Raw genomic sequence first — 27,041 nt, 5'->3', positions numbered from 1 at the left:
CACTAGGATGTATGAGTTGGTATGATTGATTACAGTAGGATGTATGAGTTGCTATGATTATGATTACATTAGGATGTATGAATTGGACTGATTATGATTCAACTAGGATGTATGAGTTGGTATGATTATGATTACACTAGGATTTATGAGTTGGTATGATTTTGATTACACTAGGATGTATGAGTTGGTATGATTATGAATACACTAGGATGTATGAGTTGGTATGATTATGATTGCACTCGGATGTATGAGTTGGTATGATTATGATTGCACTAGGATGTATGAGTTGGTATGATTATGATTACACTGGGATGTATGAGTTGGTATGATTATGATTACACTAGGTTGTATGAGTTGGTGTGATTATGATTACACTAGGATGTATGAGTTGGTATGATTATGATTACACTAGGATGTATGAGTTGTTATGATTGATTACACTAGGATGTATGAGTTGGTATGATAAAGATTACACTAGGATGTATGAGTTGGTATGATTTATTACACTTGGATGTATGAGTTGGTATGATTATGATTACAGTAGGATGTATGAGTTGGTATGATTTTGATTATGCTAGGTTGTATGAGTTGGTATGATTGATTACACTAGGATGTATGAGTTGGTATGATTGATTACACTAGGATGTATGAGTTGGTATGATTATGATTACATTAGGATGTTTGAGTTGGTATGATTGCAATAGGATGTATGAGTTGGTATGATTATGATTACACTAGGATGTATGAGTTGGTAGGATTATGATTACACTAGGATGTATGAGTTGGTATGATTATGATTGCACTAGGATATATGAGTTAGTATGATTAGGATTACACTAGGATGTATGAGTTGGTATGATTATGATTACACGACGATGTATGAGTTGGTATGATTATGATTACACAACGATGTATGAGTTGGTATGATTATGATCACACTGGGATGAATGAGTTGGTATGATTATGATGATTTTTACACTCGGATCTATGAGTTGGTATGATTATGATTACACTAGAATGTATGAGTTGGTATGATTATGATTGCACTAGGATGTATGAGTTGGTATGATTAGGATTACACTAGGATGTATGAGTTGGTATGATTATGATTACACTAGGCTGTATGAGTTGGTATGATTATGATTACACTACGATGTATGAGTTGGTATGATTATGATCACACTAGGATGTATGAGTTGGTATGATTATGATTACACTACGATGTATGAGTTGGTATGATTATGATCACACTAGGATGTAGGAGTTGGTATGATTATGATTACACTAGGATGTATGAGTTAGTATGATTATGATTACACTCGGATGTATGAGTTGGTATGATTGATTACACTAGGATGTATGAATTGGTATGATTTTGATTACACTGGGATGTATGAGTTGGTATGATTATGCTTACACTAGGATGTGTGAGTTGGTATGATTATGCTTGCACTAGGATGTATGAGTTGGTATGATTATGATTACACTAGGATGTATGAGTTGGTATGATTATGATTGCACTAGGATGTATGAGTTGGTATGATTGATTACACTAGGATGTATGAGTTGGTATGATTATGATTACACTAGGATGTATGATTTGATATGATTATGATGATTGATTGCACTAGGATGTATGAGTTGATATGATTATGATTACACTAGGATGTATGATTTGGTGTGATTTTGATTACACTAGGATGTATGAGTTGGTATGATTATGATGATGGATTGCACTAGGATGTATGAGTTGGTATGATTATGATTGCACTAGGATGTATGAGTTGGTATGATTATGATTACACTAGGATGTATGAGTTGGTATGATTATGATCGATTAAACTAGGATGTATGAGTTGGTATGATTATGATTACACTCAGATGTATGAGTTGGTATGATTATGATCACACTAGGATGTGTGAGTTGGTATGATTATGATTACACTAGGATGTATGAGTTGGTATGATTATGATTACGCTAGGTTGTATGAGTTGGTGTGATTATGATTACACTAGGATGCATGAGTTGGTATGATTATGATTACACTAGGATGTATGAGTTGTTATGATTGATTACACTAGGATGTATGAGTTGGTATGATAAAGATTACACTAGGATGTATGAGTTGGTATGATTTATTACACTTGGATGTATGAGTTGGTAAATTTTATGATTACAGTAGGATGTATGAGTTGGTATGATTTTGATTATACTAGGTTGTATGAGTTGGTATGATTGATTACACTAGGATATATGAGTTGGTATGATTGATTACACTCGGATGTATGAGTTGGTATGATTATGATTACATTAGTATGTTTGAGTTGGTATGATTGCAATAGGATGTATGAGTTGGTATGATTATGATTACACTATGATGTATGAGTTGGTATGATTATGATCACACTAGGATGAATGAGTTGGTATGATTATGATGATTGATTACACTCGGATCTATGAGTTGGTATGATTATGATTACACTAGAATGTATGAGTTGGCATGATTATGATTGCACTAGGATGTATGAGTTGGTATGATTAGGATTACACTAGGATGTATGAGTTGGTATGATTATGATTACACGACGATGTATGAGTTGGTATGATTGATTACACTAGGATGTATGAGTTGGTATGATTATGATTACACTAGGCTGTATGAGTTGGCATGATTCTGATTACACTACGATGTATGAGTTGGTATGATTATGATCACACTAGGATGTGTGAGTTGGTATGATTATGATTACACTAGGATGTATGAGTTGGTATGATTATGATTACACTAGGATGTATGAGTTGGTATGATTGATTACACTAGGATTTATGAATTGGTATGATTTTGATTACACTGGGATGTATGTGTTGGTATGATTATGCTTACACTAGGATGTATGAGTTGGTATGATTATGATTACGCTCGGATGTATGAGTTGGTATGATTACGATTACACGACGATGTATGAGTTGGTATGATTGATTGCACTAGGAGGTATGAGTTGGTATGATTATGATTAAACTAGGATGTATGAATTGGTATGATTATGATGATTGATTGCACTAGGATGTATGAGTTGGTATGATTGTGATTACACTAGGATGTATGAGTTCGTATGATTATGATTACAGTAGGATGTATGAGTTGGTATGATTATGATTACACTAGGATGTATGAGTTGGTATGATTGATTGCACAAGGATGTATGAGTTGGTATGATTATGATTGATTACACTAGGATGTATGAGTTGGTATGATTCTGATTACGCTAGGTTGTATGAGTTGGTACGATTGATTACACTAGGATGTATGAGTTGGTATGATTATGATTACACTAGGATGTATGCGTTGTTATGATTGATTACATTGGATGAATGAGTTGGTATGATTATGATTACACTCGGATATATGATTTGGTATGATTATGTTTACACTAGGATGTATGAATTGGTATGATTGATTATACTAGGATGTATGAGTTGGTATGATTGATTACACTAGGATGTATGAGTTGGTATGATTATGATTACACTAGGATGTGTGAGTTTGTATGATTGATTACACTAGGATGTATGAGTTGGTATGATTATGATTACAATAGAATGTATGAGTTGGTATGATTATGATTACACTAAGTTGTATGAGTTGGTGTGATTATGATTACACTAGGATGTCTGAGTTGGTATGATTATGATTACACTAGGATGTATGAGTTGTTATGATTGATTACACTAGGATGTATGACTTGGTATGATTATGCTTACACTAGGATGTATGAGTTGGTATGATTATTATTGCACTAGGGTGTATGTGTTGGTATGATTATGATTACAGTAGGATGTATGAGTTGGAATGATTTTGATTATACTAGGTTGTATGAGTTAGTATGATTGATTACACTAGGATGTATGAGTTGGTATGATTGATTACACTAGGATGTATGAGTTGGTAGGATTATGATTACACTAGGATGTATGAGTTGGTATGATTATGATTGCACTATGATGTATGAGTTGGTATGATTATGATCACACTAGGATGAATGAGTTGGTATGATTATGATGATTGATTACACTCGGATCTATGAGTTGGTATGATTATGATTACACTAGGATGTGTGAGTTTGTATGATTGATTACACTAGGATGTATGAGTTGGTATGATTATGATTACAATAGAATGTATGAGTTGGTATGATTATGATTACACTAAGTTGTATGAGTTGGTGTTATTATGATTACACTAGGATGTCTGAGTTGGTATGATTATGATTACAGTAGGATGTATGAGTTGGAATGATTTTGATTATACTAGGTTGTATGAGTTGGTATGATTGATTACACTAGGATGTATGAGTTGGTATGATTGATTACACTAGGATGTATGAGTTGGTAGGATTATGATTACACTAGGATGTATGAGTTGGTATGATTATGATTGCACTAGGATGTGCGAGTTTGTATGATTGATACACTAGGATGTATGAGTTGGTATGATTATGATTACAATAGAATGTATGAGTTGGTATGATTATGATTACACTAGGTTGTATGAGTTGGTGTGATTATGATTACACTAGGATGTATGAGTTGGTATGATTATGATTACACTAGGATGTATGAGTTGATATGATTGATTACACTAGGATGTATGACTTGGTATGATTATGATTACACTAGGATGTATGAGTTGGTATGATTATTATTGCACTAGGGTTTATGTGTTGGTGTGATTATGATTACAGTAGGATGTATGAGTTGGTATGATTTTGATTATACTAGGTTGTATGAGTTGGTATGATTGATTACACTAGGATGTATGAGTTGGTATGATTGATTACACTAGGATGTATGAGTTGGTATGATTATGATTACATTAGGATGTTTGAGTTGGTATGATTGCAATAGGATGTATGAGTTGGTATGATTATGATTACACTAGGATGTATGAGTTGGTAGGATTATGATTACACTAGGATGTATGAGTTGGTATGATTATGATTGCACTCGGATGAATGAGTTGGTATGATTATGATGATTGATTACACTCGGATCTATGAGTTGGTATGATTATGATTACACTAGAATGTATGAGTTGGTATTATTATGATTGCACTAGGATGTATGAGTTGGTATGATTAGGATTACACTAGGATGTATGAGTTGGTATGATTATGATTACACGACGATGTATGAGTTAGTATGATTGATTACACTAGGAGGTATGAGTTGGTATGATTATAATTATACTAGGATGTATGAATTGGTATGATTATGATGATTGATTGCACTAGGATGTATGAGTTGGTATGATTGTGATTACACTAGGATGTATGAGTTGGTATGATTATGATTACAGTAGGATGTATGAGTTGGTATGATTATGATTACACTAGGATGTATGAGTTGGTATGATTGATTGCACAAGGATGTATGAGTTGGTATGATTATGATTGCACTAGGATGTGCGAGTTTGTATGATTGATTACACTAGGATGTATGAGTTGGTATGATTATGATTACAATAGAATGTATGAGTTGGTATGATTATGATTACACTAGGTTGTATGAGTTGGTGTGATTATGATTACACTAGGATGTATGAGTTGGTATGATTATGATTACACTAGGATGTATGAGTTGATATGATTGATTACACTAGGATGTATGACTTGGTATGATTATGATTACACTAGGATGTATGAGTTGGTATGATTATTATTGCACTAGGGTTTATGTGTTGGTATGATTATGATTACAGTAGGATGTATGAGTTGGTATGATTTTGATTATACTAGGTTGTATGAGTTGGTATGATTGATTACACTAGGATGTATGAGTTGGTATGATTGATTACACTAGGATGTATGAGTTGGTATGATTATGATTACATTAGGATGTTTGAGTTGGTATGATTGCAATAGGATGTATGAGTTGGTATGATTATGATTACACTAGGATGTATGAGTTGGTAGGATTATGATTACACTAGGATGTATGAGTTGGTATGATTATGATCACACTCGGATGAATGAGTTGGTATGATTATGATGATTGATTACACTCGGATCTATGAGTTGGTATGATTATGATTACACTAGAATGTATGAGTTGGTATTATTATGATTGCACTAGGATGTATGAGTTGGTATGATTAGGATTACACTAGGATGTATGAGTTGGTATGATTATGATTACACGACGATGTATGAGTTAGTATGATTGATTACACTAGGAGGTATGAGTTGGTATGATTATGATTATACTAGGATGTATGAATTGGTATGATTATGATGATTGATTGCACTAGGATGTATGAGTTGGTATGATTGTGATTACACTAGGATGTATGAGTTCGTATGATTATGATTACAGTAGTATGTATGAGTTGGTATGATTATGATTACACTAGGATGTATGAGTTGGTATGATTGATTGCACAAGGATGTATGAGTTGGTATGATTATGATTGATTACACTAGGATGTATGAGTTGGTATGATTCTGATTACGCTCGGTTGTATGAGTTGGTACGATTGATTACACTAGGATGTATGAGTTGGTATGATTATGTTTACACTAGGATGTATGCGTTGTTATGATTGATTACATTGGATGAATGAGTTGGTATGATTATGATTACACTCGGATGTATGATTTGATATGATTATGTTTACACTAGGATGTATGAATTGGTATGATTGATTATACTAGGATGTATGAGTTGGTATGATTGATTACACTAGGATGTATGAGTTGGTATGATTATGATTACAATAGAATGTATGAGTTGGTATGATTATGATTACACTAGGTTGTATGAGTTGGTGTGATTATGATTACACTAGGATGTATGAGTTGGTATGATTATGATTACACTAGGATGTATGAGTTGGTATGATTATTATTGCACTAGGGTTTATGTGTTGGTATGATTATGATTACAGTAGGATGTATGAGTTGGTATGATTTTGATTATACTAGGTTGTGTGAGTTGGTATGATTGATTACACTAGGATGTATGAGTTGGTATGATTGATTACACTAGGATGTATGAGTTGGTATGATTATGATTACATTAGGATGTTTGAGTTGGTATGATTGCAATAGGATGTATGAGTTGGTATGATTATGATTACACTAGGATGTATGAGTTGGTAGGATTATGATTACACTAGGATGTATGAGTTGGTATGATTATGATTGCACTATGATGTATGAGTTGGTATGATTGCAATAGGATGTATGAGTTGGTATGATTATGATTACACTAGGATGTATGAGTTGGTATGATTATGATCACACTAGGATGAATGAGTTGGTATGATTATGATGATTGATTACACTCGGATCTATGAGTTGGTATGATTATGATTACACTAGAATCTATGAGTTGGTATGATTATGATTGCACTAGGAAGTATGAGTTGGTATGATTAGGATTACACTAGGATGTATGAGTTGGTATGATTATGATTACACGACGATGTATGAGTTGGTATGATTGATTACACTAGGATGTATGAGTTGGTATGATTATGATTACACTAGCCTGTATGAGTTGGTATGATTATGATTACACTCGGCTGTATTAGTTGGTATGATTATGATTACACTAGGATGTATGAGTTGGTATGATTATGATCGATTAAACTAGGATGTATGAGTTGGTATGATTATGATTACACTAGGAGGTATGAGTTAGTATGATTATGATTACACTACGATGTATGAGTTGGTATGATTATGATCATACTAGGATGTGTGAGTTTGTATGATTATGATTACACTAGGATGTATGAGTTGGTATGATTTTGATTACACTAGGTTGTATGAGTTGGTGTGATTATGATTACACTAGGATGTATGAGTTGGTATGATTATGATTACACTAGGATGTATGAGTTGTTATGATTGATTACACTAGGATGTATGAGTTGTTATGATAAAGATTACACTAGGATGTATGAGTTGGTATGATTTATTACACTTGGATGTATGAGTTGGTAAATTTTATGATTACAGTAGGATGTATGAGTTGGTATGATTTTGATTATACTGGGTTGTATGAGTTGGTATGATTGATTACACTAGGATATATGAGTTGGTATGATTGATTACACTCGGATGTATGAGTTGGTATGATTATGATTACATTAGTATGTTTGAGTTGGTATGATTGCAATAGGATGTATGAGTTGGTATGATTATGATTACACTATGATGTATGAGTTGGTATGATTATGATCACACTAGGATGAATGAGTTGGTATGATTATGATGATTGATTACACTCGGATCTATGAGTTGGTATGATTATGATTACACTAGAATGTATGAGTTGGCATGATTATGATTGCACTAGGATGTATGAGTTGGTATGATTAGGATTACACTAGGATGTATGAGTTGGTATGATTATGATTACACGACGATGTATGAGTTGGTATGATTGATTACACTAGGATGTATGAGTTGGTATGATTATGATTACACTAGGCTGTATGAGTTGGCATGATTCTGATTACACTACGATGTATGAGTTGGTATGATTATGATCACACTAGGATGTGTGAGTTGGTATGATTATGATTACACTAGGATGTATGAGTTGGTATGATTATGATTACACTAGGATGTATGAGTTGGTATGATTGATTACACTAGGATTTATGAATTGGTATGATTTTGATTACACTGGGATGTATGTGTTGGTATGATTATGCTTACACTAGGATGTATGAGTTGGTATGATTATGATTACGCTCGGATGTATGAGTTGGTATGATTACGATTACACGACGATGTATGAGTTGGTATGATTGATTGCACTAGGAGGTATGAGTTGGTATGATTATGATTAAACTAGGATGTATGAATTGGTATGATTATGATGATTGATTGCACTAGGATGTATGAGTTGGTATGATTGTGATTACACTAGGATGTATGAGTTCGTATGATTATGATTACAGTAGGATGTATGAGTTGGTATGATTATGATTACACTAGGATGTATGAGTTGGTATGATTGATTGCACAAGGATGTATGAGTTGGTATGATTATGATTGATTACACTAGGATGTATGAGTTGGTATGATTCTGATTACGCTAGGTTGTATGAGTTGGTACGATTGATTACACTAGGATGTATGAGTTGGTATGATTATGATTACACTAGGATGTATGCGTTGTTATGATTGATTACATTGGATGAATGAGTTGGTATGATTATGATTACACTCGGATGTATGATTTGGTATGATTATGTTTACACTAGGATGTATGAATTGGTATGATTGATTATACTAGGATGTATGAGTTGGTATGATTGATTACACTAGGATGTATGAGTTGGTATGATTATGATTACACTAGGATGTGTGAGTTTGTATGATTGATTACACTAGGATGTATGAGTTGGTATGATTATGATTACAATAGAATGTATGAGTTGGTATGATTATGATTACACTAAGTTGTATGAGTTGGTGTGATTATGATTACACTAGGATGTCTGAGTTGGTATGATTATGATTACACTAGGATGTATGAGTTGTTATGATTGATTACACTAGGATGTATGACTTGGTATGATTATGCTTACACTAGGATGTATGAGTTGGTATGATTATTATTGCACTAGGGTGTATGTGTTGGTATGATTATGATTACAGTAGGATGTATGAGTTGGAATGATTTTGATTATACTAGGTTGTATGAGTTAGTATGATTGATTACACTAGGATGTATGAGTTGGTATGATTGATTACACTAGGATGTATGAGTTGGTAGGATTATGATTACACTAGGATGTATGAGTTGGTATGATTATGATTGCACTATGATGTATGAGTTGGTATGATTATGATCACACTAGGATGAATGAGTTGGTATGATTATGATGATTGATTACACTCGGATCTATGAGTTGGTATGATTATGATTACACTAGGATGTGTGAGTTTGTATGATTGATTACACTAGGATGTATGAGTTGGTATGATTATGATTACAATAGAATGTATGAGTTGGTATGATTATGATTACACTAAGTTGTATGAGTTGGTGTTATTATGATTACACTAGGATGTCTGAGTTGGTATGATTATGATTACAGTAGGATGTATGAGTTGGAATGATTTTGATTATACTAGGTTGTATGAGTTGGTATGATTGATTACACTAGGATGTATGAGTTGGTATGATTGATTACACTAGGATGTATGAGTTGGTAGGATTATGATTACACTAGGATGTATGAGTTGGTATGATTATGATTGCACTAGGATGTGCGAGTTTGTATGATTGATACACTAGGATGTATGAGTTGGTATGATTATGATTACAATAGAATGTATGAGTTGGTATGATTATGATTACACTAGGTTGTATGAGTTGGTGTGATTATGATTACACTAGGATGTATGAGTTGGTATGATTATGATTACACTAGGATGTATGAGTTGATATGATTGATTACACTAGGATGTATGACTTGGTATGATTATGATTACACTAGGATGTATGAGTTGGTATGATTATTATTGCACTAGGGTTTATGTGTTGGTGTGATTATGATTACAGTAGGATGTATGAGTTGGTATGATTTTGATTATACTAGGTTGTATGAGTTGGTATGATTGATTACACTAGGATGTATGAGTTGGTATGATTGATTACACTAGGATGTATGAGTTGGTATGATTATGATTACATTAGGATGTTTGAGTTGGTATGATTGCAATAGGATGTATGAGTTGGTATGATTATGATTACACTAGGATGTATGAGTTGGTAGGATTATGATTACACTAGGATGTATGAGTTGGTATGATTATGATTGCACTCGGATGAATGAGTTGGTATGATTATGATGATTGATTACACTCGGATCTATGAGTTGGTATGATTATGATTACACTAGAATGTATGAGTTGGTATTATTATGATTGCACTAGGATGTATGAGTTGGTATGATTAGGATTACACTAGGATGTATGAGTTGGTATGATTATGATTACACGACGATGTATGAGTTAGTATGATTGATTACACTAGGAGGTATGAGTTGGTATGATTATAATTATACTAGGATGTATGAATTGGTATGATTATGATGATTGATTGCACTAGGATGTATGAGTTGGTATGATTGTGATTACACTAGGATGTATGAGTTGGTATGATTATGATTACAGTAGGATGTATGAGTTGGTATGATTATGATTACACTAGGATGTATGAGTTGGTATGATTGATTGCACAAGGATGTATGAGTTGGTATGATTATGATTGCACTAGGATGTGCGAGTTTGTATGATTGATTACACTAGGATGTATGAGTTGGTATGATTATGATTACAATAGAATGTATGAGTTGGTATGATTATGATTACACTAGGTTGTATGAGTTGGTGTGATTATGATTACACTAGGATGTATGAGTTGGTATGATTATGATTACACTAGGATGTATGAGTTGATATGATTGATTACACTAGGATGTATGACTTGGTATGATTATGATTACACTAGGATGTATGAGTTGGTATGATTATTATTGCACTAGGGTTTATGTGTTGGTATGATTATGATTACAGTAGGATGTATGAGTTGGTATGATTTTGATTATACTAGGTTGTATGAGTTGGTATGATTGATTACACTAGGATGTATGAATTGGTATGATTGATTACACTAGGATGTATGAGTTGGTATGATTATGATTACATTAGGATGTTTGAGTTGGTATGATTGCAATAGGATGTATGAGTTGGTATGATTATGATTACACTAGGATGTATGAGTTGGTAGGATTATGATTACACTAGGATGTATGAGTTGGTATGATTATGATCACACTCGGATGAATGAGTTGGTATGATTATGATGATTGATTACACTCGGATCTATGAGTTGGTATGATTATGATTACACTAGAATGTATGAGTTGGTATTATTATGATTGCACTAGGATGTATGAGTTGGTATGATTAGGATTACACTAGGATGTATGAGTTGGTATGATTATGATTACACGACGATGTATGAGTTAGTATGATTGATTACACTAGGAGGTATGAGTTGGTATGATTATGATTATACTAGGATGTATGAATTGGTATGATTATGATGATTGATTGCACTAGGATGTATGAGTTGGTATGATTGTGATTACACTAGGATGTATGAGTTCGTATGATTATGATTACAGTAGGATGTATGAGTTGGTATGATTATGATTACACTAGGATGTATGAGTTGGTATGATTGATTGCACAAGGATGTATGAGTTGGTATGATTATGATTGATTACACTAGGATGTATGAGTTGGTATGATTCTGATTACGCTCGGTTGTATGAGTTGGTACGATTGATTACACTAGGATGTATGAGTTGGTATGATTATGATTACACTAGGATGTATGCGTTGTTATGATTGATTACATTGGATGAATGAGTTGGTATGATTATGATTACACTCGGATGTATGATTTGATATGATTATGTTTACACTAGGATGTATGAATTGGTATGATTGATTATACTAGGATGTATGAGTTGGTATGATTGATTACACTAGGATGTATGAGTTGGTATGATTATGATTACACTAGGATGTGTGAGTTTGTATGATTGATTACACTAGGATGTATGAGTTGGTATGATTATGATTACAATAGAATGTATGAGTTGGTATGATTATGATTACACTAGGTTGTATGAGTTGGTGTGATTATGATTACACTAGGATGTATGAGTTGGTATGATTATGATTACACTAGGATGTATGAGTTGGTATGATTATTATTGCACTAGGGTTTATGTGTTGGTATGATTATGATTACAGTAGGATGTATGAGTTGGTATGATTTTGATTATACTAGGTTGTGTGAGTTGGTATGATTGATTACACTAGGATGTATGAGTTGGTATGATTGATTACACTAGGATGTATGAGTTGGTATGATTATGATTACATTAGGATGTTTGAGTTGGTATGATTGCAATAGGATGTATGAGTTGGTATGATTATGATTACACTAGGATGTATGAGTTGGTAGGATTATGATTACACTAGGATGTATGAGTTGGTATGATTATGATTGCACTATGATGTATGAGTTGGTATGATTGCAATAGGATGTATGAGTTGGTATGATTATGATTACACTAGGATGTATGAGTTGGTATGATTATGATCACACTAGGATGAATGAGTTGGTATGATTATGATGATTGATTACACTCGGATCTATGAGTTGGTATGATTATGATTACACTAGAATCTATGAGTTGGTATGATTATGATTGCACTAGGAAGTATGAGTTGGTATGATTAGGATTACACTAGGATGTATGAGTTGGTATGATTATGATTACACGACGATGTATGAGTTGGTATGATTGATTACACTAGGATGTATGAGTTGGTATGATTATGATTACACTAGCCTGTATGAGTTGGTATGATTATGATTACACTCGGCTGTATTAGTTGGTATGATTATGATTACACTAGGATGTATGAGTTGGTATGATTATGATCGATTAAACTAGGATGTATGAGTTGGTATGATTATGATTACACTAGGAGGTATGAGTTAGTATGATTATGATTACACTACGATGTATGAGTTGGTATGATTATGATCATACTAGGATGTGTGAGTTTGTATGATTATGATTACACTAGGATGTATGAGTTGGTATGATTATGATTACACTAGGTTGTATGAGTTGGTGTGATTATGATTACACTAGGATGTATGAGTTGGTATGATTATGATTACACTAGGATGTATGAGTTGTTATGATAAAGATTACACTAGGATGTATGAGTTGGTATGATTTATTACACTTGGATGTATGAGTTGGTATGATTATGATTACAGTAGGATGTATGAGTTGGTATGATTTTGATTATACTAGGTTGTATGAGTTGGTATGATTGATTACACTAGGATGTATGAGTTGGTATGATTGATTACACTAGGATGTATGAGTTGGTATGATTATGATTACATTAGGATGTTTGAGTTGGTATGATTGCAATAGGATGTATGAGTTGGTATGATTATGATTACACTAGGATGTATGAGTTGGTAGGATTATGATTACACTAGGATGTATGAGTTGGTATGATTATGATTTCACTATGATGTATGAGTTGGTATGATTATGATCACACTAGGATGAATGCGTTGGTATGATTATGATGATTGATTACACTCGTATCTATGAGTTGGTATGATTATGATTACACTAGAATGTATGAGTTGGTATGATTATGATTGCACTAGGATGTATGAGTTGGTATGATTAGGATTACACTAGGATGTATGAGTTGGTATGATTATGATTACACGACGATGTATGAGTTGGTATGATTGATTACACTAGGATGTATGAGTTGGTATGATTATGATTACACTAGGCTGTATGAGTTGGTATGATTATGATTACACTACGATGTATGAGTTGGTATGATTATGATCACACTAGGATGTGTGAGTTGGTGTGATTATGATTACACTAGGATGTATGAGTTGGTATGATTATGATTACACTCGGATGTATGAGTTGGTATGATTGATTACACTAGGATGTATGAATTGGTATGATTTTGATTACACTGGGATGTATGAGTTGGTATGATTATGCTTACACTAGGATGTATGAGTTGGTATGATTATGATTGCACTAGGATGTATGAGTTGGTATGATTATGATTACACTAGGATGTATGAGTTGGTATGATTATGATTACACTAGGATGTATGATTTGGTATGATTATGATTGATTGCACTAGGATGTATGAGTTGGTATGATTATGATTACACTAGGATGTATGAGTTGGTATGATTATGATTACACTAGGATGAATGAGTTGGTATGATTATGATGATTGATTGCACTAGGATGTATGAGTTGGTATGATTATGATTACACTAGGATGTATGAGTTGGTATGATTATGATTGCACTAGCATGTATGAGTTGGTATGTTTATGATTACACTGGGATGTATGAGTTGGTATGATTATGATTATACTAGGATGTATGAGTTGGTATTATTGATTACACTAGGATGTATGAGTTGGTATGATTATGATTACACTAGGATGTATGAGTTGGTATGATTGTGATTACACTAGGATTTATGAGTTGGTATGATTGATTACACTAGGATGTATGAGTTGGTATGATTATGATTACACTAGGATGTATGAGTTGGTATGATTGATTACACTAGGATGTATGAGTTGGTATGATTATGATTACACTAGGATGTATGAGTTGGTATGATTGATTACACTAGGATGTATGATTATGATTATGATTATGATGATTGATTACACTAGGATGAGGGTGAGTGTGGTTGGTGGCAAGTGAGATGGGGATGCGATAACGTAAGGAAGAAAGAAAGACTTGCATTTATATAGCGCCTTTCATGACCACTGGACATCTCAAAGCTCTTTACAGCCAATGAAGTACTTTTGAAGTGTAGTCACTGATGTAATGTAGGAAACGCAACAGCCAATTTGCACACAGCAAGGTCCCACAAACAGCAATCCAATAATGACGAGATCATATGTTTTTGTTATGTTGATTGAGGGATAAATATTAGCCAGGAATACCTGGGCTAACTCCTCTGCTCTTCTTTGAAATAGTGCCAGGGCATCTTTTACGTCCACTTGAGAGAACAGACGGGGCTTCGGTTTAACGTCTCATCCAAAAGACAGATAGAGACAGAGGGATGGGTGGAGCTGCAAGATATGTTGGTGTGAGCAAGGATGTGCAGGAGTAGGGTAGGGAAGGCAGAGTGATGGGGATGTGATGAGCAGGATGGAGTTGAGTGCGGCTCTATACTAACATTTCCTGATCTTATGAGACCATTGAAACATTTGCAGCACTGCACCCAGGTCCCCCATTTGTAACCTCCTCTGCAATCTGTAAACAGGCTGTTTTGGTCTCCTATCGGAAGGGAAGAGGACCTCACTGCATGCTCTGATTTTCTCCGTATGCATATGGAGGGAGTCATCGGAGAACCTGGGTACAGTCCTCTGCCTCTGTGCAGTCATTGTTAGTGTTTGCTGCACTCCAATGCTCTAGTGCACTGACAGCACTACGTTAGATTAAACATCAACTGTAATGTGGCCATGGTCCCTTTAAAGATCCCAGCTGAAAATGCATCATGAATGATGTCACCAGACCCACTCCATTTAATTGGGCCGGTAGCGTGCTGGACGGGCTGAATAGGCCCCATTAAGTTAAGTTTTTCAGCAGCGGGATGGAGCCAGCAACGGGGTCGCGACCCGCCTCACTGACTGCCCGCACCGAGGTAGGCAAAATTCCGGATTATGTTCAGAAAATAAATCTGCCATTTTGTTTCTTTGGTCAAGCTTGCGAGGGTCTGGATGTAAATCTCTCTGAAAACAGACTATCTAAAATCGAAGTAAACACAATTTCATTAGAGATACAATTCCAAAACATTACAAACATTTTGATGTGTTTCATTTATAATATAATACAAGTTGAGAGGATGGGTGTGACCTCCTGCCAAGCTGTGCTCTAATCAATCACTCGGAAACGCGTAATAATAGTCTTTATTAATGAATCATAGAATTATACGCATAGAAAGGAGCTACTTGGTCCATCGTTGAAAGAGCTATCCAATTAGTCCCATTCTCCTGCTCTTTCCCCAGGGCCCTGCAAATATTACTTGATCAAGTACAAGTCCGATTCCCAAATGGTATCATAAAGATGACTTGCCCTTAGATTTTTTTTCCTTCTTCATAGTGAAGAAGTGCCTGGATTTTCATGAAGGCACAGTATAGATGGAAATCCAAATGCTGCCTCTTCTTGCCATAGAGTGTTGGATCTGTGCTGGCAGCGTAGCCAAAGTGAGTGCTTGATGCAACATGCTGTGATGTACCAAAGTCCATGTTGTCATTTAGTCTCACCTCATATTGAGAATAACCTATAGAAGGAGAAAGGGAAAAGGAAGTAAAGTTTCCGCTTTTGCGCAATCGGTGATTCTGGTACAAATTGCGCCCCAAATTGCGCTCATTTTGAAAAGTGTTTTTTTTCTCGAGTTTCCACTCAAACTCTTTTGCATATTGCAGAATGCAAAATCTACCATGAACCAGCGCAATCGAGAACCATTTTAAAACATAATTTGAAAAAAAATTGTTGCTTTAAAAAATATTCCTTGATATATTTAACACTAGGTACTGTTTAATTAATACATCCAAAAATGGGTTTATCATAAAAAATAAGCATTTTTAATCACAGCGTAACTCACTTTTAATCGACTGAAAATGATTTTTAAAATACAGAAGTATTTTCTAATTAGATTTGGCTCCAGTAGTTCTTTAAACTTTTCAAAATGTGCATATTAGTTAAGACCTAGTTTAATTTTTGGAGCCTTCTCAGAGGCCTGCAAACGAACGTAATTAGTGGAAACTCCCAACAATAATTAATTCACCCTGGGGGCGTGGCTAGTTTTGTGGGACGACGTTTTTAAAACTAGTGCAAAAGAGGGCGAAAACTCGAGTTGTACTGAACGCAACTTTCAATTAAAATTCCACGATCTTTTGCGGCCGTTACAGCGATGTCAAACAAATTGCGCTGACAAAACCAGCGCAACTGAGCATAAACTCCAGGCCGATCTATTATGTATCCCCAAGCAAATACCTTCAAAGAGGAACAACACGAAAAGACATTTTGTGTGTCATGCAACTATTGCAACCCCAGCAGGCAGGATTAAGACAGTAAATGTGGGAAGGATCAAAATTAATTGGAGAACGCTTGCTGGGTGGTGACAAGGTGCTTGCTTTCTCACCCTTGCCAATCCATTTCACAGCTTCTCTGCCGAGAAGGGCAAGGACTATTGTCATATTCAGTGAGCTGTTTTAGTATGTTGTGTGAAGTCTTGGATTATAAGAAGCCTATTAGAGGAAAAAACAGCCCGCTTCATTGGCACCCCATCCATCACATTCAACATTCACTCCCTCCACCACCGGCGCACCATGGCTGCAGCGTGTACCGTGCACCGCAGCAACTCACCAAGGCTTCTTCGGCAGCACCTCCCAAACCCGTGACCTCTACCACCTAGAAGAACAAGGGCAGCAGGCACATGGCAGCACCATCCCATGCCAGTTCCCCTCTAAGTTACACAGCACCCTGACTTGGAAATATATCGTCATTCCTTCACCATCGCTGGGTCAAAAGTCTGGAACTTCCTCCATAACAAACTCTGAGAGTATCTTCACTACACGGACTGCAGTGGTTCAAGAAGGTGGCTCACCACCAAAAGGAAGGCAGAATATTATCTGAATGGTGACAGATTAGGAAAAGGGGAGGTGCAACGAGACCTGGGTATCATGGTACAACAGTCATTGAAAGCTGGCATGCAGGTACAGCAGGCGGGGTGAAGAAGGCAAATGGCATGTTGGCCTTCATAGCGAGAGGAATTGAGTATAGGAGCAGGGAAGTCTTACTGCAGTTGTACAGGGCCTTGGTGAGGCCACACCTTGAATATTGTGTACAGTTTTGGTCTCCTAATCTGAGGAAGGACATTCTTGCTATTGAGGGAGTGCAGCGAAGGTTCACCAGACTGATTCCCGGGATGGCAGGACTGACATATGAAGAAAGAATACATCAACTAGGCTTATATTCACTGGAGTTTAGAAGAATGAGAGGGGATCTCATCGAAACATATAAAATTCTGACGAGATTAGACAGGTTAGATGCAGGAAGAATGTTCCTGATGTTGGGGAAGCCCAGAACCAGGGGTCAGAGTCTGAGGATAAGGGGTAAGCCATTTAGGCCCGAGATGAGGAAAAACTTCTTCACTCAGAGAGTGGTGAACCTGTGGAATTTTCTACCACAGAAAGTTGTTGAGGCCAGTTCATTAGATATATTCAAAAGGGAGTTAGATGTGGCCCTTACAGCTAAAGGGATCAACGGGTATGGAGAGAAAGCAGGAATGGGGTACTGAAGTTGTACGATCAGCCATGATCATATTGAATGGTGGTGCAGGCTCGAAGGGCCGAATGGCCTCCTTCTGCATGTATTTTCTATGTTTCTATGTTTCTCAAGGGCAATTAGGGATGGGCAATAAATTTGGCCTTGCCAGCAATGCCCACATCCCAGGAACGAATAAAAAAAAATGTAGGAATCTGATAGGAACTACCTGAGGACCCAAGTGCCACTGGGCCCACAAACACCCTTTGCAAATGAACTAGCCTGGTGTTTCTGCTGGTACAACTCTATGTGAACTAAAGTTTGAACTGCTATGTGCGTGACTGGATTTATGCCCTGCACCTTCTGTTGTATGAAGTGTTGCAAGAAAGATGAGAATTCTCCACATGCTATCTCCCTGAGGGTGCAAGAAAGAAGTGTTTTCACTGGGGTCACATCCTTCATGGACAAAGAGCAAACATTTATCAAGTGGAGGGTGTTGTGTATGGAGAAAGAGTCAGACTGAATACTGTGAGCTCAAAGTAAAGTGTGACCTTAGTCTTTTATTGCAGTTCTCCAGAGTGCCTCTCCAACCTGTGAGGCCTTCTTAAATACCTGTGCTCCGAAGGGATTATGGGATCCCTTGGGACTCCACGGGATGAGCCCTCTGGTGGCAGTACAGAGTATATACAAGTTTACATATATAACAAACTCCCCCCCAAAGTCAATAATGTAACTATTTACAATGTGAGTCGATCTGGGGCCCTTCTTGCCCTGGTTAATCGTATCGGTGTGAAAGCTGGTGTTGTTGAATCAATTGTTGGGCCGTCGCTGGGCTGCTGTGCAGCTGGCCTTGCTGGGCTGCCTAGTGTGTTGGGCCCTGCAGGGATGCTGTGGATGATGGGTTCTGCTTCGTGGTCAACTGTGGTGCCGGTAGCCACTGGTGTGTATGTTCGGGGATCAAAAAAGGTAGGGTCCAAGGTGGGTTGCTCAGGATAGTCCGTGAATCTGAGTTTGATTTGGTCCAAGTGTTTCCGGTGAATGAGTCCATTTGAAAGTTTGACCCGAAACACCCTGCTCCCCTCTTTGGCCATGATAGTGCCGGGAAGCCACTTGGGACCTTGTCCATAATTTAACACAAATACAGGATCATTGATTTCAATCTCGCATGACACATTTGTGCTATCATGGTATGCACTTTGTTGAAGTCGCCTGCTCTCTACCTGTTCATGTAGATCAGGGTGAACTAACGAGAACCTTGTCTAAAGTTCTCTTTTCATGAGCAGTTCAGCAGATGGGATCCCATTGAGCGAGTGGGGTCTCGTGCGGTAGCTAAGCAGGACTCGAGATAGGTGAGTCTGCAGTGAGCCTTCCATTACCCTCTTCAAGCCTTGCTTGATGGTTTGTACCTCTCTCTCTGCCAGATCATTGGACGCTGGTTTAAACGGGGCAGATGTGACATGTTTGTTCCTGTTACGGGTCATGAATTCTTTGAACTCAGCACTGGTAAAACATCACCCGTTGTCGCTCACCAGGACATCAGGTAGGCCGTGTGTGGCAAACATGGCCAGCAGGCTTTCAGTGGTGGCAGCGGACATGCTAGCCGACATTATCTCACATTCAATCCACTTGGAGTACGCATCTACAACCACAAGGAACATTTTACCCAAGAACGGGCATGCATAGTCGACGTGTACCCTAGACAACGGTCTGGAGGGCCAAGACCATAAACTTAGCTGCGCCTCCCTGGGTACATTGCTTAACTGCGAGCATGTATTACATCTGTGAAAGCAGGAATCTAAGTCCGCATCGTTACCGGGCCACCACACGTGGGATCTGGCTATCGCATTCATCATTACGATGCCTGGGTGGATACTGTGGAGGTCACTGATGAAGGTGTCTCTGCCCTTCTTGGGAACCACTACTCGATTGCCTCACAGAAGGCAGTCTGTCTGTATAGGCATTTCATCTTTGCGCCGCTGTAATAGCTTTATCTCTTCCTGCATTTCCACTGGGACACTGGACCAGCTCCCGTGAAGCACACAGCTTTTGACTAGAGATAATAAGGGGTCCTGGCTCGTCCAGGTTTTGATCTGCCAGGCAGTGACGGTTGATTGCTCACTCTTAAATGCTTCCATAACCATGGCTAAATCTGCAGGCTGCGCCATTTCCACTCCCGTGGAGTTTTCTGTGCCTGGCCTGTGGGGGATGGTGTAATTGTATGCGGACAATATGAGCGCCCATCTCTGGATGCACTGGTATTTATCCCTTTACTCTCGGAAAATATAGAAACATAGACAATAGGTGCAGGAATAGGCCATTCGGTTCTTTGGGCCTGCACAGCCCTTCAATAAGATCATGGCTGATCATTCCCTCAGTACCCCTTTCCTGCTTTCTCTCTATACCCCTTGATCTCCTTAGCCGTAAGGGCCATATCTAACTCCCTCTTGAATATATCCAATGAACTGGCATCAACAACTCTCTGCGGCAGGGAATTCCACGGATTAGCAACTCTCTGAGTGAAGAAGTTTCTCCTCATCTCAGTCCTAAATGGCCTACCCCTTATCCTAAAACTGCGTCCCCTGGTTCTGGACTTCCCCATCATCGGGAACATTCTTCCGGCATCTAACCTGTCCAGTCCCGTCAGAATCTTATAAGTTTCTATGAGATCCCCTCTCATCCTTCCAAACTCCAATGTATAAAGGCCCAGTTGATCCAGTCTCTCCTCATATGTCAGTCCATCCATCCCGGGAATCAGTCTGGTGAACCTTCGCTGCACTCCCTCAATAGCAAGAACATCCTTCCTCAGATTAGGAGACCAAAACTGAACACAATATTCCAGGTGAGGCTTCACCAAGGCCCTGTACAACTGCAGTAAGACATCCCTGCTCCTATACTCAAATCCCCTAGCTATGAAGGCCAACATACCATTTGCCTTCTTCACACCGCCTGCTGTACCTGTATGCCAACTTTCAATGAATGATGAACCATGACACCCAGGTCTCATTGCACCTCCCCTTTTCCTAATCTGCCGCCATTCAGATAATATTCTGTCTTCGCGTTTTTGCCCCAAAATGGATAACCTCACATTTATCTACATTATACTGCATCTGCCATGCATTTGCCCACTCACCTAACCTGTCCAAGTCACTCTGCAGACTCTTAGCGTCCCCCTCACAGCTCACACCACTACCCAGTTTAGTGTCATCTGCAAACTTGGAGATATTACACTCAATTCCTTCATCTAAATCATTGATGTATATTGTAAAGAGCTGGGGTCCCAGCACTGAGCCCTGCGGCACTCCACTATTCACTGCCTGCCATTCTGAAAAGGATCCCGACTCTTTGCTTCCTGTCTGCCAACCAGTTCTCTATCCACGTCAGTACATTACCCCCGATACCATGTGCTTTAATTTTGCACACCAATCTCTTGTGTGGGACCTTGTCAAAAGCCTTTTGAAAGTCCAAATACACCACATCCACTGGTTCTCCCTTGTCCACTCTACTAGTTACATCCTCAAAAAATTCCAGAAGATTTGACAAAACATGATTTCCCCTTCATAAATCCATGTTGACTGGGACCAATCCTGTCACTGCTTTCCAAATGCGCTGCTATTTCATCCTTAATAATTGATTCCAACATTTTCCCCACTATTGATGTCAGGCTAACCGGTCTATAATTACCCGCTTTCTCTCTCCCTCCCTTTTTAAAAAGTGGTGTTACATTAGCTACCCGCCAGTCCATAGGAACTGATCCAGACCGATAGACTGTTGGAAAATGATCACCAATGCATCCACTATTTCTCGGGCCACTTCCTTATGTACTCTGGGATGCAGACTATCAGGCCCCGGGGATTTATCGGCCTTCAATCCTATCAATTTCCCTAACACAATTTTCCACCTAATAAGGATATTCTTCAGTTCCTCCTTCTCACTAGACCCTCGGTCCCCTCGTACTTCCGGAAGGTTATTTGTGTCTTCCTTCGTGAAGACAGAACCAAAGTATTTGTTCAATTGGTCTGCCATTTCTTTGTTCCCCATTATAAATTCACCTGAATCAGACTGCAAGGGACCTATGTTTGTCTTCACTAATCTTTTTCTCTTCACATATCTACAGAAGCTTTTGCAGTAAATTTTTATGTTCCCGGCAAGCTTCTTCTCGTACTCTATTTTCCCCTCTTAATTAAACCCATTGTCTTCCTCTGCTGAATTCTAAATTTCTCCCAGTCCTCAGGTTTTCTGCTTTTTCTGACCAATTTATAAGCCTCTTCCTTGGATTTAACACTATCCTTAATTTCCCTTGTTAGCCACGGTTGAGCCACCTTCCCCATTTTATTTTTACTCCAGACAGGGATGTACAATTGCTGAAGTTCATCCATGTGATCTTTAAATATTTGCCATTGCTTATCCACCGTCAACCCTTTAAGTATCATTTGCCAGTCTATTCTAGCCAATTCACGCCTCAAACCATCGAAGTTACCTTTCCTTCAGTTCAGGACCCTAGTTTCTGAATTAACTGTGTCACTTTCCATCTTAATAAAGAATTCTACCATATTATGGTCACTCTTCCCCAAGGGGCCACGCACAACAAGATTGCTTATTAGTCCTTTCTCATTACACATCACCCAGTATAGGATGGCCAGCTCTCTCGTTGGTTCCTCGACATATTGGTCGAGAAAACCATCTCTAATACACTCCAGGAAATCTTCCTCCATCGCATTGCTACCAGTTTGGTTAGCCCAATCAATATGTAGATTAAAGTCACCCATGATAACTGCTGTTCCTTTATTGCATGCATCCCTAATTTCTTGTTTGATGCTGTCCCCAACCTCACTACTACTGTTTGGTGGTCTGTACACAACTCCCACTAGCGTTTTCTGCTCTTTGGTATTCCGTAGCTCCACCCATACTGTAAAGTCCTGACCCTGTAGTACAGACTTACACGAGGCATATGCTGAATCAAGGTCACTCTGAACCTGCACCTTTATTTCACAGCTCTCGTTTGCCCCACTTGCTTGAGACCTGCCTTTATATACCTGTGTGGAATAGGTATGCAGTGTCTCCTGCAAATGCACCCCTGGTGGTAAAGTATGCTTGTGGTTACAGGTCATATCTAGTTACAGTCATGTATAGCATGGTAAGATACAGTTATATACAGTAGTGTGAGATACATGACATCACCCTCCGCCAAGGTCTTATTGTTTTTATAGATTCAGTCTCTCACGTGATCTACGTTCTCGCGTGGAGCGTCTTAGTTGTGGTTCAGTTGTTTGCCTTGGTGCCTGTTTTTCTTTCGATGTGATTGCTGGTATCTCGCCTGGGCTGTCTGTTTCGTTCAGTATGATTGCTGGTATCTCGCCTGGGCTGTCTGTTGAGACTGCCCTTTCCTCAGTTTGTTCCCTCTGTCTGTCCACCAGGTGTGGTGTGATTTCCACATTGTAGTCTGCCTCTGGTTCTGCAGTGTTGTTGGTGAATCTACTTTTTACTTGGTCTACATGCCTCCAACAGGTTTGGCTATTATCCATTTGTGCAACCAGTAGCCTGTTTCCTTCCTTGCCTGTTACTGTCCCTGCAAGCCATTTGGGACCCCTGCCATAGTTTAGCACAAACACTTTGTCCCCTATCTCATTCCACCTCCCCCTCGAATTTCGGTCATGGTACTCAGTTAGCTTCCGGCACTTTGCCTCAACAATTTCATTCATGTCTGGGAGGATTAATGAGAGCCTAGTCCGTTTCATCAATAGTTGCGCGGGGGGAACCCCAGTCAACGAATGCGGACGAGATCTGTATGCCAGCAGCAGTCGCGACAGGCGGCTCTGCAGTGTGGGACCTTGGATTTTTAGCATGCCTTGTTTAACGATTTGCATTGCTCACTCCGCCTGGCCATTGGAGGCCGGCTTGAATGGTGCCGTCTTAACGTGATTTACGCCGTGGTCAACTATCAAATCTTGAAATTCTGCGCTGGTGAAGCACGGACCATTATCACTGACCAATATGTCAGTAATTCCGTGCGTTGCAAACATGGTTCTAAGGCTCTCCACAGTGGTGGAGGTGGTGCTCGAGTTTAAAATGGTGCATTCAATCCACTTTGAAAATGCATCGACGACTACGAGGAACATTTTGCCCATGAATGGGCCCGCATAGTCTACATGCACCCGCAACCACGGTGTGGTGGGCCAGAGCCAGGGGCTTAGGGGGGCCTCCCTGGGGTCATTACTGAGTTGGGCACAAATGGTGCACCGACGGACGCAGAGCTTCAAGTCCGCGTCAATGCCAGACCACCAGACATGAGATCTGGCTATGGCCTTCATAAGGACGATCCCCGGGTGCTCGCGGCGGAGCTCCCGGGCAAAAGCCTCTCTGCCTCGCAAGGACATAACTACTCGGCTGCCCCACATCAGGCAGTCTGCCTGTCGTGATAGTTCATGCATGCGCCTATGGAAAGGTTTGATCTCCTCGGGGCAGGCATTGCGAGCCTCTGCCCAGTCACCAGTTAAAACACATCTTTTGACTAAGGATAACGTGGGGTCGCTGGTCATCCAGGCTCTGATTTGGCAAGCCGTCATGAGCGAACCTGTGGATTCAAAGGCATTGATTGCCATGACCATCTCACAGTCCTGTTCGTCGGACCCTTCTGTGGTCGCCAGGGGTAGCCTGCTAAGCGCGTCGGCACAGTTGTCTGTGCCTTATTGTGTAGTCGTAAGACATCATCATGAGTGCCCACCGCTGAATGCGCGCCGAGGCGTTAGCGTTTATTGCCTTGCACTCGGATAGCAGGGATGTGAGGGGTTTGTGGTTGGTTTCTAACGCGAACTTGGCCCCGAAAAGGTATTGGTGCATCTTTTTGACACCGTACACGCACGCGAGCGCCTCCTTCTCAACCATACCGTACCCGCGCTCCGCCCGCGAAAGTGACCTGGAGGCATAAGCAATGGGTTGTAATTTACCCGCATTATTGACATGCTGTAAAACGCACCCAACCCTGTATGCTGACGCATCACATGTAAGAACTAGCTTTTTACCTGGGTCAAAAAAGGCTAAAACACTGTTGGAACATAGAACGTTGCGTGCCTTATTGAAGGCGCGTTCTTGGGCGTCCCCCCAAAACCAATCGCACCCCTTTCTGATTCACACATGGAGAGGCTCCAGCAGCATGCTTAAGTTCTGCATAAAGTTCCCAAAGTAATTTAGTAGCCCGAGAAAGACGCGCAGTTCTGAGACATTCCGGGGCCTGGGTGCCAGGCGAATCGCTTCGGTTTTGGATTCGGTTGGGCGGATTCCATCAGCGGCAATCCTACTGCCCAAAAATTTTACCTCGGGCGCAAGAAACAGACACTTGGATTTCTTAACTCTTAGGCCTACCCGATCCAATTGACTTAGTACTTCCTCAAAATTGCGGAGATGGGACTCGGTATCCCTGCTCGTGATGAGTATGTCACCTTGAAACACAACCGTCCCCGGGATGGACTTGAGCAGACTCTCCATGTTGCACTGGAATATAGCTGCTGCTGACCTGATGTCGAATGGGCATCGATTGTACATAAAAAGGTCTCGATGTGTTATGATGGTGGTGAGTAGCTTAGACTCTTCGGTCAGTTCTTGCGTCATATACGCAGATGTGAGATCTAGTTTTGAGAAAAGATTTCCTCCAGCCAATGTGGCAAATAGGTCCTCCGCTCTGGGCAGCGGGTATTGGTCCTGTAGGGAGACTCTGTTTATGGTAGACTTGTAATCCCCACAGATTCGTATGGATCCATCAGGCTTCATGACGGGGACGATGGGACTTGCCCAGTCGCTAAATTCCACGGATGAGATAATGCCTTCCCGCAGAAGCCAGTCCAGTTCGTGTTCAATCTTTTCCCTCATCACATAGGGCACAGCTCTAGCCTTGTGATGGACCGGTCTGGCATCCTGCGTGATGTAGATTTTAACTTTAGCCCCTTTGAAGGTGCCCACACCTGGCTGAAAAAGATGTTCAAAATGACTTAGAACTGTTGAGCAGGAGGTCTGTTCCTCTGACGACATGGCGTGAACATCATCCCATTTCCAATTTAGTTTTGCCAGCCAGCT

This window comes from Pristiophorus japonicus, chromosome 11, assembly GCF_044704955.1.
Source record: "Pristiophorus japonicus isolate sPriJap1 chromosome 11, sPriJap1.hap1, whole genome shotgun sequence".
Classification (NCBI taxonomy): Eukaryota; Metazoa; Chordata; class Chondrichthyes; family Pristiophoridae; genus Pristiophorus; species Pristiophorus japonicus.
Note: the sequence above shows the minus strand (reverse complement) of the source record.